Source organism: Zingiber officinale, chromosome 11B (assembly GCF_018446385.1).
Source record: "Zingiber officinale cultivar Zhangliang chromosome 11B, Zo_v1.1, whole genome shotgun sequence".
In the NCBI taxonomy this organism is placed as follows: Eukaryota; Viridiplantae; Streptophyta; class Magnoliopsida; order Zingiberales; family Zingiberaceae; genus Zingiber; species Zingiber officinale.
In genome coordinates, this window is record NC_056007.1 from 22,625,760 (window position 1) to 22,643,579 (window position 17,820).

Sequence of the window (17,820 nt, forward strand, 5' to 3'; positions counted from 1 at the left end):
GTCGGACTAAGTCCACCTGCAGGGTTTAACATGACAATCCTTATGAGCTCCTCTTGGGGACATTCTCAACCTAGATAACTAGGACACAGATTCCTTCTATAATCAACAATACACACTATAAGTAATATCATTTCTCAACTTATCGGACATATTGATTTATCGAGTTCAATCTCACCCATTGATAAGTCAAAGAAATAAATACTAAATATATGTGTTTGTTATTATATTAGGATTAAGAGCACACACTTCCATAATAACTAAGGTCTAGTTCTTTTATAAAGTCAGTACAAAAAGAACTTACCTAAAATGGTCCTACTCAATACACTTGGAGTGTATCAGTGTAATTTATTAGTTTAGATAAACTAATACTTAATTATACTACGACTACTTCAATGGTTTGTTCCTTTCCATCTTAGTCGCGAGCAACTGTTTATAATTTATAAAGAACCGACAACATGATCTTCTGTGTGTGACCCCATACACCATGTTGTCTACTATATAAATTAATTGAACAAATTACATTTAACAAATAAATATAGATATTGACCACTGTGATTATTTATTTCTAAATAAATGTTTATACAAAAGCTAGGCTTTTAGTATACACTCTAACAGTCTCTATACTTAAACCTAGTTTACTGTAAGAAGTTAAATATCCAATTTCTTTGTGAGACTTTGTCTAGGAAGTGGTGGATGATCCCATACCCAAGAAGGCCTAGTGCCTCGCCATGTTTAACCTAGAAGCCGATCTTTGAAATATATATTTGATAACTTCTGTAATATGATTTAATTTAGGAAGATCACATCGGTTAAACTTGAAGTAAAAATATTAAGTATCGTTTCCAATCCAAGTTTAACTTCTGAAGGATAATTTGGATTAATAATGTTAAGTATCGTTTGTAATCCAAATTTAACTTCAGTAGAACACATGGTAGCTAGGATAGTTCTATGCTTGTATAAATTTTTGTACAGGGAAACTAGGATGGTATTCCGAGTAGCAACCAACAATGTTGATGCACAGACATAAACATTCTGAAGTCTAGGCAGTACCCTATGCATCTCACACCATTCTAAGTGTTTTTTATACACAAGCAAGATAATCCTAGTGTGCTTATGAGATGCTCTAACTAAAACTTAGGGGTGCATGCTTTCTAGGGCGTAGAGACTTAGGCTAAGTCCAAATTTTGGAATACAAATAAAATTGATATTTTTTTAAAAAAAATATCCTTAGAAGTTAAAACCTGACAAAAAATTGCCATCTTTGAAATAGTAATAGTAACGAAAAAATGTTTTAAAAGTAGACTCTATTCTACTAAGCATATCCCTATTTGTCTTATAAGTGCATTGAACTCAAGTTCAGGTAATGGTTTTGTGAAAATGCCAGCCAGATTTGACTTGGACTCAACATAGTTAAGTACAATGTCACCCTTAGCTACAGGATCCCTTATAAAGTGATGTTTTACTTCTATGTGTTTAGTCCTTGAGTGGTGAATCAGATTCTTGGTTAAGTTAATTGAACTTATGTTATCAATTAAAATTTTTGTATTTTCATATTCTAGTTGATAGTCCTTTAAGGTATGAATCATCTATAATAGTTGAGATGCACATTCCCCTAGGGCTACGTACTCAGCTTCAGTAGTGGATAAGGCAACACAGTACTACTTTTTTCTTGACCAACTTACTAGACATTGACCTAGAAATTGACAGCTACCACTTGTGCTTTTTTCTATCTAGTTTGCACCCGGTATAGTCTGAGTCAGATTAGCCAATTAGGTCAAAGGTGCAAATCCTAGAATACCAGAGTCCTACATTTAGGGTCCCCTTTATATATCTAAGTATTCTTTTAACATTTATTAGGTGTGACTCTTTTACACAAGATTGATATCTTGCACACATACCTACTACAAATAGAATATCGGGTCGACTTGCAGTTAGGTAGAGTAGACTCCCTATTACATTTCAATAATATTTTAAATCTACTAGTTTCCCTTCTAAATCAAAATCAATTTTAACATTGGTTACCATTGGAGTATTTATATTTTTAGAATTTTCCATGCCAAGTTTTCTAAATAATTCCTTAGCATATTTTATTTGAAAGATATAAATTTCTTCTTTGGTTTGTTTAATTTGTAAACCTAAAAAGAAGTTAAGTTCCCCAACTAAGCTCATTTCAAATTACTTTCCTTTAATTTGGTAAATTCTTTCAAAAACTTGGTATTGGTTGAGCTAAAAATTATATCATCTACGTAAATTTGGGCTATAATGATATCTTTTTCTAGGATTTTTAAAAATAAAATTTGATCTATTTGACCTTGTTTAAACCCTTTAGTTATTAAATAAGTTGATAAGCGTTCATACCAAGCCCTAGGTGCTTGTGTTAGTCCATATAGCGCTTTCTTTAACCTAAAGACATGGTTTGGGTGATCCAAGTTCTCAAAAACTGGGGGTTGACTTATATACACCTCTTCCTTGATGAACCCATTTAAAAATACAGATTTTATATCCATTTGATATAACTTGAATCCTTTATGTGCTATATAGGCCAACAACATCCTAATAGATTCAAGTCTGGCTACAGGAGCATAGGTCTCATCATAGTCTAACCCTTCTACTTGGTTGAACCCTTTTGCTACCAATCTAGCTTTGTTTCTTACTATTTCACCCTTATCGTCTAATTTATTTCTAAATGTCCATTTAGTGTCAACTATGGTTTTATTTAACCCAGACCTGGTTTCTTTCAAATTGGGCTAAACCTCTTGCATTGCTAATATCCAGTCTGGGTCTGGTAGGACTTCTTCTATAGTCTTGGGTTCAATTTTAGAAATAAGAGCTATTTGACTTAGGTTTCTATAGGATGATCTAGTTCATACTCCTAGGGTTGGGTTACCAAAAATTTGGTCAGATGGGTGATTGGAACTTATCCTTGAAGGTCTTATTTCAGGAATAACAAATGACTCTTATGATTTTTTAGGTTTTATTTGAATGTGTTCATCATCTTCTATGTTTCTTGAATTATTGTTTTCTATATTTTGATTAATATTTTCATTTATTGAGTTATTTTCTTCATCAAAAATTATATTAGTGGTTTCTTCAAATTTTAGGGTTTCTTTGTTCTATACTCTGTAATCCCTACTAGTTGTGGAGTGTTGGAGCAATCCCAATGGTCCGCAAGACCATGTGTTTTGGTGTTTGGGCAAAGGGTTTAAGTTAGGTTTACCCTTGTATTTGATATGTGTATTTGAGTTGTGCAGGTTTGCAGGATACACATGTGACTCAGGTTGATGGCTTCGGGTCCGGTGAAGGATGGAGCATCCGAGGGACCGTGGATAAGGCAGCGAGGACAAGGGCCGAGGGAAGCGACTTCGAGGCATACGCGAAGGATGGCATTGGGGACGAGCCACGGGCTTGAATGCATCCGAGGGACGAGAGCCAAAGGAAGTAGGCTTGAAGGCAAGAGGTCAAAGCTGTAAATGAAGTGTCAAATGAGTCATAAGGGTGAGGGTACGAGTGCATGAGAGATTGTACTCGGAGTAAAATCCTAGTTTTAGGGTTTTACTGTAGCAGTACTGTAGCGTTACTTTAGCAGTACTGTAGCAGTCGACTGCATGTTTTAGCAGTCGACTGGTGCAGTCGACTAGGGCAGTCGACTGGCAGCGAACAGAATGTCTCTGTTCGCTCGGTTAGTGTGGAATCGAGTCGTTAGGATGTAACGGTCGAATTTCCACAGAGGGCAGTCGACTGCATGTTTTAGCAGTCGACTGGTAGGCGGGGTTTTCCAACCCGTGGCCTATATAACCAAGCCTTGGAAGCTTGGTTGAGGTTGACGAAATTAGTGGTGGGTAACCTCTAATTAGTAGTCAACTAGTGCCCTAGCAATCCAAGTGCTCTTGATCGAGTTGTGGCGAGGTTTCTCCACCGACAAGGAGGATTGTGCTAGCCGGAGTTTCCGGCTAAATCCATCGACGGATTGAGGGATCGTCCACCTTACGGACAACCGTGGAGTAGGAGCAAGTTATCTCCGAACCACGTAAACGAGCTTGTTAGCGGTTTGCATCCTTTCTTATTCTTGTCTTTAGTTTAGCTTGTTTATTTTGTATTTCCGCTGCGCAAGCTAACAAGTGTAGGAAGCAAGGATTTGGGGGCGCCGTCTATCCAACCCCCCTTCAAGTCGGCCGACCGATCCCCAACAAGTGGTATCAGAGCGAGACCGCTCTCCATTGGACTAATCGCCAAGGAAGCAAAGATGACCGGCTTAATTAAACCGCCAAAGCTTGAAGGTAGAGGCTTATGGGACATCACATATTGGATGATGAAGATGGAGGTCTTCTTCAACACAGATTGGGACACCATGATGGTGGTCAAAGAGCCGTTCGAAGTCCCGAAGGACAAGAAAGGGAAGAAGCTCCGACCACGACATTGGACGGAGGAGCAAACCTCTCGGTCAAAGGCAAACGACAAGGTAATATCATTATTAATTGATATTTTGTCTAATGACGTAATGAGCCTTGTAGGTAAATACGAGAATGCTCACGATTTGTGGAGCAAGATAAAGAAAGCTCAATGGGAAGAACCTATGCCTACACAAGAAGAAGAAAAATCCGAAGAAACGGATGAAGAAGCTCAAGTAGAGGAGGAGCAACCCGAAGGTGAAGAGCACTCAACTTCCGAGGAGAAAGAGGAGAAGGATGAAGAAATGCCATCCACTAGTGTGGATGAGGAGACATCCTCAAAGGTTGAAGAAAATTCCAAGACAAGTGAAGAAGAAGAAGAGGTATTGGAAGTGGTCAACCTAGCAAGCACCTCCACCGAAGTGAAGTCAAAGGACCATATAATATGCTTCGGGTGCAGTGAAAAGGGACACTACAAGAGTAGATGTCCTATGGGTAAGAAAGAGGTAAATCCTAAACCCACTCAAGTTAATTTAGATACTAATTTGGGGTGTAGAAATGATGGTGCCAAGAAGAAGAAGGAGAAGAAGCACATTAGATGCTTCACTTGTGGTGAAATAGGGCACTACCACACCAAATGCCCAAGGAAGAGAGAGTTCAAGAAGTTGGCGCATTTGAGGATGTGGGAAAAGAAGTGGAGGAAGAATGGAGGCTCATGTCAAGGGGGAGCTCCAAAGGTAAAGGGTAAGGTAAACCCTAATTTAAATTTGAAGTCAAATTTAAATTCCTCCATGCATGCTAGAAATAATTCTTATTATTTACCCATGCAAAATTTTGGTTTCAAATATCATGATAGGAATAGGATAATTGTATATCATAACCCTAAGGTGTCTATTCATGATAAATCTAGAAATGGTAGACCTAAGAAAACCCAAGGCATTAATCCCAAGAAGGGGAGACACATGCCTAGAAAGTGTAGGTCTAGGAATGTCCATGGTGGACATGTTGATTCTAGGGTTAGGAACCTAGAGAGGGAAAATCAAGCTTTGAAGGTAAAGCTTGATAAGTTGGAGAAAACCCTAGAAAGATTCAATGTTGGATCTAAGGGTTTAGGTATGATGTTGGGTAGCCAAAGACCCAACAATGATAGATCGAGTTTGGGATACCGATCTAATGTCTCCAAGGCTAAGGGAAAGTCTTATGCTAGGGTTGCATATGACTATAGCAAGGAGAAGCCAATAAATGGCAAGGGAAAGTCATTTAAAGGTAAGGAGAAATTAACCAAAGACAAGGTGTCCAAGGTTAAGAAGGTTAGGTTTGTAGGCCAAGTGTCACCGGAGGTGCACCAATGTGGCCTAGCCATTGTAGATGAGTCACCTAGGGAGGTGGCTAAGGCTAAGAGCTCTAGGGGGAGCTCAAAGAGTCAATTTGGGACCCATGGCCAATGGATCTCAAGTGGGTTTTACTTGGGAATCTAGGTTAGGTCATGGAATGTGCCAAGTGGTTTGGAGACGGACTTGAGTCTCAAACCTAGGGAATTGGCACACATGGGTTGTGTTTCATGCTTGAAAATATGACATTGGGGTCATATAGCATGATAATTGGTTTTGGATGTATAGATGTCATATAAACCAATGCTAGGGATGCATTGTGGGTTAGTATGGGCAAATACATCAAGAGGAAGCCAAAACTAGGATTTTAGGTCAAGGTTCAATTGAACTTTTTAGCTAGTTTTGTGTTTTATGTCAATATTGGGATTGGTGATAGATATATTTTTATATATATTTTTCCCAAGTAGATATTGATATAATAGACCTCTCCATAAAATTTGGAGATTTTTGGAGGTCTGTGGAATTTCTGGCGTATTTCTGAAGTTGGCCAGAAAAGGCTGATTTTTTCATGAATAGTGTACCAGTCGACTGGTACAGTTACCAATCGACTAGTAACACTGCTCACGAGCACAGAATGTCTCTGTAAGCTCGTTTTCATGGGGGCAGTCGACTGGTACTTCTTGCAGTCGACTGATACCAGTCTGAAAGTATTTTCAACACTGGATTTTGACCGGGTCAGCTCATATAGATGTATGAGATCCATGGGGGATACATACATGAGTTTAGGGTCATTTGAATGACAAGTTTTCAATAATTGGGATATTGTTGGAGAACTTTTTGGATGTTAGGAAAAGGGGGAGAAGTAAGGTTTAGTTGGGAAAACCTGAAAGTACCTTTGTGTAGGGGGAGCCTTGGGATAGGTTCTTAAAAAGCCCGTTGTAAAAATCCTAGCTCATGGGGAGCGTAGGTGTAGGGGGAGCCTTGGGATAGGTTCAAATGCATGATGCATTGTTACGGCGGTTGCCAAGTGTGTAACCTTGTCAACGTAAGTCCATTCGGCGTTGTAAGTCCAAGTGTGTAGCCTTGGCATTGTAAGTCCATTCGGCGTTGTAAGTCCAAGTGTGTAGCCTTGGCATTGTAAGTCCATTGGGCAGTGTAAGTCCAAATGTGTAGCCTTGGCAACGTAAGTCCATTCGGCAGTGTAAGTCCAAGTGTGTAGCCTTGGCAACGTAAGTCCATTCGGCGGTGTAAGTCCAAGTGTGTAGCCTTGGCAACGTAAGTCCATTTATTTTAGCATGTTTATTTGCTATATGTTTTCCCTAACTTAAACGTATTCTCAAACACCAAAAAGGGGGAGATTGTTGGAGCAATCCCAATGGTCCGCGGGACCATGTGTTTTGGTGTTTGGGTAAAGGGTTTAAGTTAGGTTTACCCTTGTATTTGATATGTGTATTTGAGTTGTGCAGATTTGCAGGATACACATGTGACTCAGGTTGATGGCTTCGGGTCCGGTGAAGGATGGAGCATCCGAGGGACCGTGGACAAGGCAGCGAGGACAAGGGCCGAGGGAAGCGACTTCGAGGACGAGCCGCGGGCTTGAATGCATCCGAGGGACGAGAGCCAAAGGAAGTAGGCTTGAAGGCAAGAGGTCAAAGCTGCAAATGAAGTGTCAAATGAGTCATAAGGGTGAGGGTACGAGTGCATGAGAGATTGTACTCGGAGTAAAATCCTAGTTTTAGGGTTTTACTGTAGCAGTACTGTAGCGTTACTTTAGCAGTACTGTAGCAGTCGACTGCATGTTTTAGCAGTCGACTGGTGCAGTCGACTAGGGCAGTCGACTGGCAGTGAACAAAATGTCTCTGTTCGCTCGGTTAGTGTGGAATCGAGTCGTTGGGATGTAACGGTCGAATTTCCACAGAGGGCAGTCGACTGCATGTTTTAGCAGTCGACTGGTAGGCGGGGTTTTCCAACCCGTGGCCTATATAACCAAGCCTTGGAAGCTTGGTTGAGGTTGACGAAATTAGTGGTGGGTAACCTCTAATTAGTAGTCAACTAGTGCCCTAGCAATCCAAGTGCTCTTGATCGAGTTGTGGCGAGGTTTCTCCACCGACAAGGAGGATTGTGCTAGCCGGAGTTTCCGGGGATTAATCCACCGCCGGATTGAGGGATCGTCCACCTTACGGACAGCCGTGGAGTAGGAGCAAGTTATCTCCGAACCACGTAAACGAGCTTGTTAGCGGTTTGCATCCTTTCTTATTCTTGTCTTTAGTTTAGCTTGTTTGTTTTGTATTTCCGCTGCGCAAGCTAACAAGTGTAGGAAGAAAGGATTTGGGGGGGCCGTCTATCCAACCCCCCTTTAAGCCGGCCGACCGATCCCCAACAGTGGAGTACCCTAAGAAGATTCCTACTTTTGATTTTGATGTGAAATTTCCTAGGTAGTCCTTAGTGTTTAGAATGCAGACTTTACATCCAAACACCTTTAGATAATTTAGGTTGGGTAATTTATTGTAATAAATTTCATAAGGGGTTTTATTGTGAAATTTGTTAATTAGTATTCTATTTTGAATATAGCATGCAGTATTTATTGCCTCAACCCAAAATTAGTTGTTTAAGTTGTATTCATTTAACATGGTTCTAGCAGCTTCTTGTAGTGTCCTATTTTTCCGTTCTACTAGACCATTTTGTTGGGGAGTTCTAGGACAAGAAAATTCATCCTTATATCCATTAATTTTACAAAACTCAGTAAATTTATAGTTTTTAAATTCTCCTCCATGATCACTTCTGATTCTTTTAATTTTAGTATCCTTTTCATTTTATATTAACTTGCAAAAATTATTAAAGATTTCAAAGGTTTCATCTTTAGTCTTTAAAACTTTTACCCAAGTAAATCTTGAGTAATCATCAATTATAACTAAGCAATATTAGTTTTTGCTTAGTAACTTAGCTCCATATGAATCAAACAGGTCTAAGTGTAGGAGCTCAAGTATTGAGTTGATTCTATTTAAGTTGGTTAACTTGTGGGTTGATTTGGTTTGTTTACCCCGTTGGCAAGCATTACAGATTGTATTTTCTATAAATTTTAATTTGAGTAAATCTCTAACTAAGCCATTTTGACTCATTTTTGAAATGAGTCTGGTATAAGTATGACCTAGTCTTCTGTGCCACAATGTAATTTTCTCTTATTGTGTCAATAGACACTTTAGTGAGGAGATTGGTAGGTCAATTGTATAGATGTTCTTTTTCTTAATTCCCTTAAGTGTAATTTCAGGATTTTTAACACTTTTAATTAAGCAATCAGAATTTAAAAATGTGACTAAGTACCCTGAGTCACATAATTGACTAATACTGTAATGCCCGAAAATTCTTAAATAAATTTTAGAAATATTCTATTATTTTTATGGAATTTTAGAATATTTTTATGGAATTTTTGGAGTAGCAGAAGTAGCAAAATTAAATAAAAACATAAAATAGTCTAAGCGGGAATTAAACCCACAACCTATTAGACCCTACAACTTATAGCATGACTCTAGTAACCAGGTGGCCCCAGCAGGGGTGTGCTGAAAGAAGAGGAGAGAATTTATATTTATGATTTAGTTGGGTCATATTAATCACTTAATATAAATAGGGAATTTAAGTGAGGTTTATTATTTTTGGATCGGCAACTTTTCCTCACCCTCACCCTTAATCGCTGCCCCCTCCCTTTTCTTCACACTCTCAGCACACCAAGCCCCCAGGGGACCTAGGGTTCCATTCATAGGGTCATAGGAGCACCTTCCGGCGACGACTTCGACACGAGGACGCTCCTCTCCGCGAGAAGAACGCATAGACGCAAGAAGATCGCCGAAGAGATCTTCTCCTTCGGAAAACTAGCGATCAGAATTGTAAGAAACCTAGCGCAGGAAGTAAGTAACCCCTCACCTGCAGTATAAGTAGTTAATCGTATGTTTTTATGTTTTATTTCAGCCATATGAAGATTTTTCGGCACGTAGGGTGTATTTGACCCTCCTCGCAAGTTTAGGGTTTATTTGAGCACCTCTAGATGGGCCAGACATGTTTTCCTCTCCAGTTTTGGGGTTTTAGACGCTGTTGGGCGCCTAAAGGTGGTCCCCTAATAGAGAGGAGAGTCAGAGCACACCAAGTGTTCGATAAAATGACTAGTACAGTTAAATGCTACAGTAGGCATTTTAATAGCTCAGTTAAATGCGATAGAAGCATTTTAAATAGCATGTTTAGTATTGCTTCAGTTTATATGGGACTACGATCCAATGGGTGGGCTCCCATAGTCACCTCTAGGTTCAGATAACCTTGCTCTAAGTTCAGATAACCTAGTAAGAGCAAGATAAGATAAATTAGCTTAAGAATCAGTATTTTACTTTTATCAGTGGCACTGTGTTGGAATCTTAGCTGTCCTTGGGTTGGGCTCCCATAGTCGTCCCTAGGTTTAGATAACCTAGTAAACCCTACTAGATTCGGGACTAGCTACCTCGGGTCTAGTTAGAGATGCGCGCATAACAAGTACAGTTATCGGGCCCATCAGCAGCATGATTATTATTTTTATCTAGTATGAAAAAATAGTTTTCAAAGCTTCACAATTCAGTTATGTGAATACAATTTAGATTAAGTATTAGCCTAGCATTAATTTAACTTAGTTATGTATCCGTTCAGTTTTTCTTATTGATACAATAAGATAGTTTTATGATCAATATTTGATTGTCATGATTCATGTATCAGTATGCCATGTTTAACATTTTTCAGCATAATTATCAGCATGCATTTCCAATTGCATCTTTTAAGAACATTATTTCATCGAATGCATGTTTTGTGAGGTAGATGGTTCTTACTAAGCTCCCAAGCTTATAGTTTCCTTTTTCCTTATACTACAGATAAAGGTAAAGGGAAGATGGATTAGTAGAGGTTGGAGATCAATGTGTCAAGATGTGTGTGAGAAGGAACTTGGAATAAAGACTCTTGAGGACTAGCAAGTTTAAGAACTTGACTTCTTATATTCTTATCATTCCGCACCCTTAGAATGTTTAAATGTCATGGATTGTGAAATTTTGCACTATGCTATGTTTAAACTACTAGTAGCCTTGATGTTAGTTAATAAACTATGAATAATGAAAGTAATGACATGCCTAGTAATTTAGTAATGCTTTCAAGTTGATACTGTGGCATTGGATAGAGATTAGTGGTGGAATGCAGCAGGAATCAGAGCTCCAATCGATCAGCCGATCGATTGGAGAGTCCTCAATCGATCAGCTGATAGATTGGGGAGTGATTTCCCGCGTATAGAGATCTGATGAATCGATCAGTGGATCGATTGGCCATGAATCGATCCGCCGATCAATCGGAAAGTAATTTCCGCGAATAGAGAGCTGCTGAATCGATCATCGGATCGATTGGCCCAGGCTGGATCGATCAGCCGATCGATTCAGAATTGACCTCCGTGCACAGGAGCACGTTGAATCGATCAGTGGATCGATCGAAATGACTTCAATCGATTGAGTCCCAATTTCAATCGATTGGAAAGCCTAAATTCGGCTGGAACCATCTTATTTCAGCTCCTTGACCATATGGGATGTTGGGACACTGTTAGCGGCATGTTTAGTTGTGTAAATGCTTAGTTTATGGTGTTCTATTGTATGATATAGCATGTAAAGGTTAGGTTCCATCCTTTAGCATATGTCTAACAATGAAAATGTATTTTGAACATAAATTCCAGATTCTATAACAATTAGCAGAGGATTTAAATTAGTTCAGCTTTTTGCATATTATACTCCAGTGAAAGCACAGAATAGTTTAGCAACCGTAACCCCCGACCTTACAGTTTAGTCAGTACTAAGTAAGTTAAAATTCAATTGATCAACTAATAAAACTTTTCGAATATAGAAATCGGAACTTAGTTGGATATTACTTGTTCCGATTACCTTAAGTGCTCCGTTGTTGCCGAATGCAACTGACCCTAGGTTCTTGAATTTCAACTTAGTAAATTTTAATCTATCTCCAATCATGTGCCTGGAGCATCCACTATCTAACATCTATTGATCCAAATATTTATGTTCCTACACATAAAGTATTTGATTTGGTTCAATTTGATGGATTAAAATATAGTTTGATTGAAATCAACTCCTTAATATTCCATCTCACCCAGTCTAGATGGTCAAACATGTTATTCCTATGGGTGATTGTGAGATGATTTTTGTGTTTAATTGAATTATTTAGTCAATTAGTTTTATTAAGTTAAGTTAGGTGGAGAATTGGTTAGATCAATTAATTTTAATAAGATTTAGTTTATGTTAGTTTTAAGTAGGTTTAGTTGAGTCACGTTTAAGTTTGTGTTGATTTAATTAAGTTAAATTAATTTGAAATTAAATTAATTAAAATTTGATAGATTTAATAATTTATTAGATTTATTAATTAGATTTATTTGTTTTAATAAGATTTATTAGTTGATTATGTTAATTGATTAGGTTAATTAATTGGTTAGGTTAATTAATTAATTAGGTTAATTAACTAATTAGGTTAATTAATTAATTAGGTTTATTAGGTTAATTAATTAATTAGATTAATTGATTAGGTTATTTAATTGATTAATTAATTAGATCTAAATTTTACCTAAGTCCATCTCACCATTTTCTAAATTAGCAATCAAGGAACCTTATGGGTTGTTGTGAGATAGTTAGTTTTATCTTCAATTTAAATTAAAATCTCAGGATTGGTTTACATTTGAGTTAGACTCAGGTTTTAAAATAAGTTAATTAAATATTTATTTCGATGATTAGCTTCCAGGCTGTGGCGAGGCACTATGCCTTATTGGGTATGAGATCATCCACCACTTCTAGACAAAAGTTTTCAAAGAAATTGAACATTTAATTTCCTTACAATAACTTCTAGGTCTAACTGATCAAGTGTAAATCAAGCCTAGGTCTTTATCTAGCCCAGTCTAAGTATGTATAATAAAAGCAGTAACGCAAGCATCAAATAAGTTTATATATAAAAATGATTTTTTTATTGGCTCCCCCTGGATCATAGCCTCGATAAGGTCTATCAATGTAATGGATTTGATCCTTGGGGACCCAATATTGTCCAAGTCCAACTTGATTAACTAAGTTCGACTTGGGAACCCATGCTTGGACTATTTTTCTATTAGCTCTATTTACAAGTGATAAATAAGACCTATACTTTCGTTTAGCCTTAAACCCAAGTCCGGATCGGTTGTAAACGACTCTTTATTTTCCAAGAATTAGGTCCAGGTTCTTAGAACCCAAAGTGAACCGTTCCAATGTGTTTTTAAGTTATTTGACTTGAGTTTTCAAATTGAAATTTTCTTCCTCAAGTTGTTGGACTTGAGTTGAACTTCCAATTTGAACTGACTCAGTCAAAGGACTCAATTTAGTCTCCTCCTTAAGGATTGTTACTTCCTTTTGGAGTGACTTGACTCAGAGGTTGAATTTGGCTAACTTACACATAAGATAATTGATTAAATTATGCATTTTAGTTAATTGAGAATTACTTACAGTGGGGTTAGGCCCTTCGGAAACGGATACGGATCCGTGACTTTGCTCGGACTCGGTTTCCGATTTGCTCTCAATTTTTTATTCTTCGAGTTATTCCTGGGCCGTGAGCACGAGGAAGCTCATCTGTTCGAGCTCTTCGTCGGATTCTTTTGAAGAAGACTCATCCCATGTTGCTTGCAATGCATTCTTCTTCCTTTGCTTCTTTGCTTCCTTTTGGTTTGGATAGTTGGTTTTGATGTGTCCTTTTTGGTTGCAGCCGTAGCGGTTACATCGAACTTCACCTTTGAACTTAATTGTACCTTCTTGGACTGAATCACCTTTTTGATGTCCTTCTTGGTGAATCCTTTCTCTTTTTTGTAGAGTTTGCGTACTAGGTTGACGATCTCGACTGTAATCTTGTCATCGTTATCTTCTGAGTTTGATTCATCTTTGGACTCAGGTTCAGTTCTACGCTTTGCTTTTGGTTCCCAGGTTCTACTCGTACCTGCAATCAAAGCAATACCTTTCTCAGCTGAGTGTGCATTAATCTGTTTGTGCAATTCAAATTTGGAAAATAATTCATCTAACTTAATTGACGAAAGATCCTTGGATACTTTGTAAGCATCTACCATGGATGTCCATAAAGTATTCCTCGGAAAGGCGTTAAGTGTATACTTGATTATGTCACGATTTTCTACTTTTTGACCGATTCCATGGAGACCGTTCAGCAGATCCTGAATCTGCACGTGAAGTTGGCTAGCCGTCTCACCTTCCTATATTTTTATGTTATACAATTTATTTAAGATCAAATCACGCTTGTTTACCTTAGTATCGGAAGTGCCCTCGTGAAACTCGATCAGTGTTTCCCATAACTCTTTCGCACTTGAGAACGGGCTGACTCGTCTAAGCTCTTATTTGGTTTGGCAACATTGAACGGTGCAGGTTGCTTTGGCGTCGACTTCAATTTTCTTCATTAAGCTAGTATCCTAGTTCACGCATGATACTGATTTTCTAGCACCATCTTGTGGAAGCTCGAGACCGGTTTAGATAATTATCCACATCTCGACTTGCGTCTTGAGGTGGTATTCCAGTAGCCAAAGTCCTCACCGGAGAAAAGAGGCGAACAGACTGTGCTGTAGCCTTCTTGATGGGCCATTAAGGATCTAGGACATACAAAAATAAGAAAACTTGTTCCAAGACTTGGTCTTGGATTAGTAGTGCGGGATTAAGGAAAAAATAAATAAATATGCGAACTCGAGTGGTGTTGCACCAACTTTGAGAGAAAATTTTGATTGTAATAAAACAGATCGGAAGGCGGTAATTTTACCGACACCGATCAACTTACCATGAAAAAGAAATGCATGAATGACGGTTTCACTGATTCAAAGCGACTTCACTCTGATACCAATTGTAGGATCAAAAGTGCTAGAGGGGGGGGTGAATAGTGCTCGTGGCTTTCACGTTCGTTTTAAAACAATGAAGTAATATGCGCAGAAAAATAAAAACAATACTAACACCAAGGTTTTTACTTGGTTCGGAGCCTGTGACTATTCCTACTCCAAGGCCCACACTCATTGAGTGTTTACTTTGGGCAATCACTATCAATTCGGAATATTACAACTTTGAAGTACAATATAAAACAATAATGAAAATTATACCGACAACGGAAAATAAGGAATTTTAAAGCTTCTGGTCGTCAGAGTCGAGTTACAGTTTTGTCGGATCGTTCTTTAAGCAGCACACGGAAGAAGGATCGCAGGTTCGAAGTTATTCTTGGCTACTGCTCGAATCAGACTTAAATAGCCCATTGAGGGCGCCTCCAGCCCGCCGAGTCATCCGCGTTGATAAGCTCCGCAACGATCACTGCTTATCCGCCTGAGGGCGCCTCCAAGCTCCATGGAGGGCGCCCTCCATCCAGCTTGCAGGGCGCTTCCAAGCTCCATGGAGAGCGCCCTCGCGCCTTGCTGCAGGGTTGTCGATCAAGTCACCTGAGCCACCTCCAAGCTCCATGGAGGGCGCCTTGGAACTATTCATCCAAGACTTTTCTTATGAGATTTTCGTCCTGCAAGGCATGTTAGTTTACAAACAAAGTATACCCTGCAAAACAAGGTTAGTATAATAAAATAAGATAAATAGAAAATTATTTTGACAATATATATATATATATATAAATATATACAAAGTTGATATCCTGCGCGTCCGCACAGTGCGCGACTGTGCACGCGTGCAGGATATCACTAATTTTAGTTTTTTTTTTGAATTAAAAAAAATAATTAAAATATTTTTTAAAAATTTTATTTCTAGGGTTGAGGCTTTGGGTTATAGTATCAAAGCTATTTTTTTTTTTTAGATTTTACCTCTAGGGTTCAGGTTTGGGTTATAGTATCAAAGCTATTTAGGGTTCAGGTTTTGGGTTATAGTATCAAAGCTATTTTTTTTTTAGATTTTACCTCTAGGGTTCAGGTTTTGGGTTATAGTATTAAAGCTATTTTTTTTTAGATTTTACCTCTAGGGTTCAGACTTTGGGTTATAGTATCAAATCTATTTTTTTTTTAGATTTTACCTCTAGGATTTAGGCTTCCCAATTAGGTTATAGTGTTTGATTTTAAAAAAAATATTAAAATAAAATTAATTTAAGTATTTATTGAGTATTGTAATATGTTGAGGGGATATATTAATGTATTAAAAATTTATATAAGGAAATGTTAATTTTTTTAATTTAAAATATTAAAAAATTAAAAAAAGTTATTAATTGATCTCCTGCGCGACGCGCACAGTCGCGCACGATATATATATATATATATAAACACTCATACTACTTAGGGATAGTTTTAACCAGTTGTTTGATTTGCTGAACTAAAGCAATATCTTGTTGGTTAAAATGTTTTTGTCCTGTCAAAGATGTCTTATTGTATAATGGTCCACTAATTTTTCCTATATCTTTTAGATAGAGTCTTGCATAATTTAGAAGACCTAGAAAAGCTCTTAAAGTTTTAGTGTCTTCCATTTTGTCTAGAAAGGCCAGAATCTTAGCTGAAATATGAGGTTGTAAAGTGATTTGTCCTTGGCCTATTTCAGCCCTAAAAATTCAACATGTGTAACAGCTAGTTTCATTTTCTTTCTTGAAATAATCAAACCGTGTTTTTCAAATAAATTGAAGATTGTGTGTAAATGAGCATAGTGTTCTTGTTTAGTTTTGGAAAAAACTAAGATATCGTCTATGTAGACACAGGTGAAGTGAGCAACATTTCTAAAAATATCATCCATTTTTCGTTGAAATATTTGAGGAGCTGTTTTTAGACCAAAAGGCATAACAAGCCACTCAAAATGGCCTTCATGACAGGAAAAAGCTGTCCATTCTATTGAGTCTGGGTGCATCCGTACCTGCCAGAATCCTGATTTCATATCGAACTTTGAATACCATTTAGAATGTTGAATTTTATTCAGAAGTTTGTCTTTATCTGGTATTTTGTAGCCATCTTCCTGGCAGTTATCATTTAGCCTTTTGTAATTAAATACCATCCTCGTTTTTGTTCGGCTCCTTTATTTACTATAAAAGCTGGGCTTCTATGTCTAGAGGTAGATCGTTGAATGGCTCCTAAGTGTAGTAATTGTTGAATATGTGTTTTGCATTCTTCAATTTCCCAATTTGTGTATCTTAAGTCTTGGGCCTTAATAGTTAGATCAGGGTTAATGATTGCTAATTTACAATAAATTTTATCTCTTTCCTAGTATTTGGTTGGGTTGTCGCCAATAATCTCTAGTTTTTCTAGTTGAGATATAAGAGAGTCTATATCTGGCTGATGGATGTTAATAGTTTGAAGTAATTGTTTAGGGAGAAGTAGATCATTAGGAATATCCCAGGAGAAAAGATCATTTAGAGGGCTTGACCAGCCAAGTTAAGTCTAGTTTTTCTGATATTCAGAAAAGGCAAGGTCACAGGATGACATCTGTTTACATGTCCCTTTTATATTACACTGGCAAGTATTGTCCTTAGACTGGGTTTGAGTTTCTGTTGAAGCTGTTAAAGGCTTAACTACCGAGGGGTAGTCTAACACAATAGGTGCAACTATTGGATTAGAGAAGAATAGAGCATAATCTTTTGTAAGTAAAAAGGCCCTGTCTGGTGATATAAGAAAATTTAGTCCTAGGATAAGGTGGATATTCTGATGTAGTAACGGTTTAACCTATAATTTGGAGAGAGTTTGGGGAGTACTATAGGTGCCACAGTTATTATAAAATTTTATATATATGTTTGTGACAAATTGGGTACTAGTAAATTGCTGGCCATCAAATTATATATATATATATAGGCTCCACCTAACTTGGTTTACCATGAGCCATTGATTACTTGGTCAAACCATATTCAATGGGTCAATTAGTCATATGGTTGAATATATTGGCATATACATATTAAATCATTTAAATGATCGAATGAAACATTTGAAAGATGAAGTAGTTGGCTTCTTAAATACTAATAAATTAAATGTAGAGATTCGAGCGAGAGCACTTGACGAAGGGAAGAAAAGTTCATTCCGTCCCATTTCAAACCGATAAAAAAATGCTTTAAAAATGATCTATGAATAACTTTTTTAATCTGTCTAT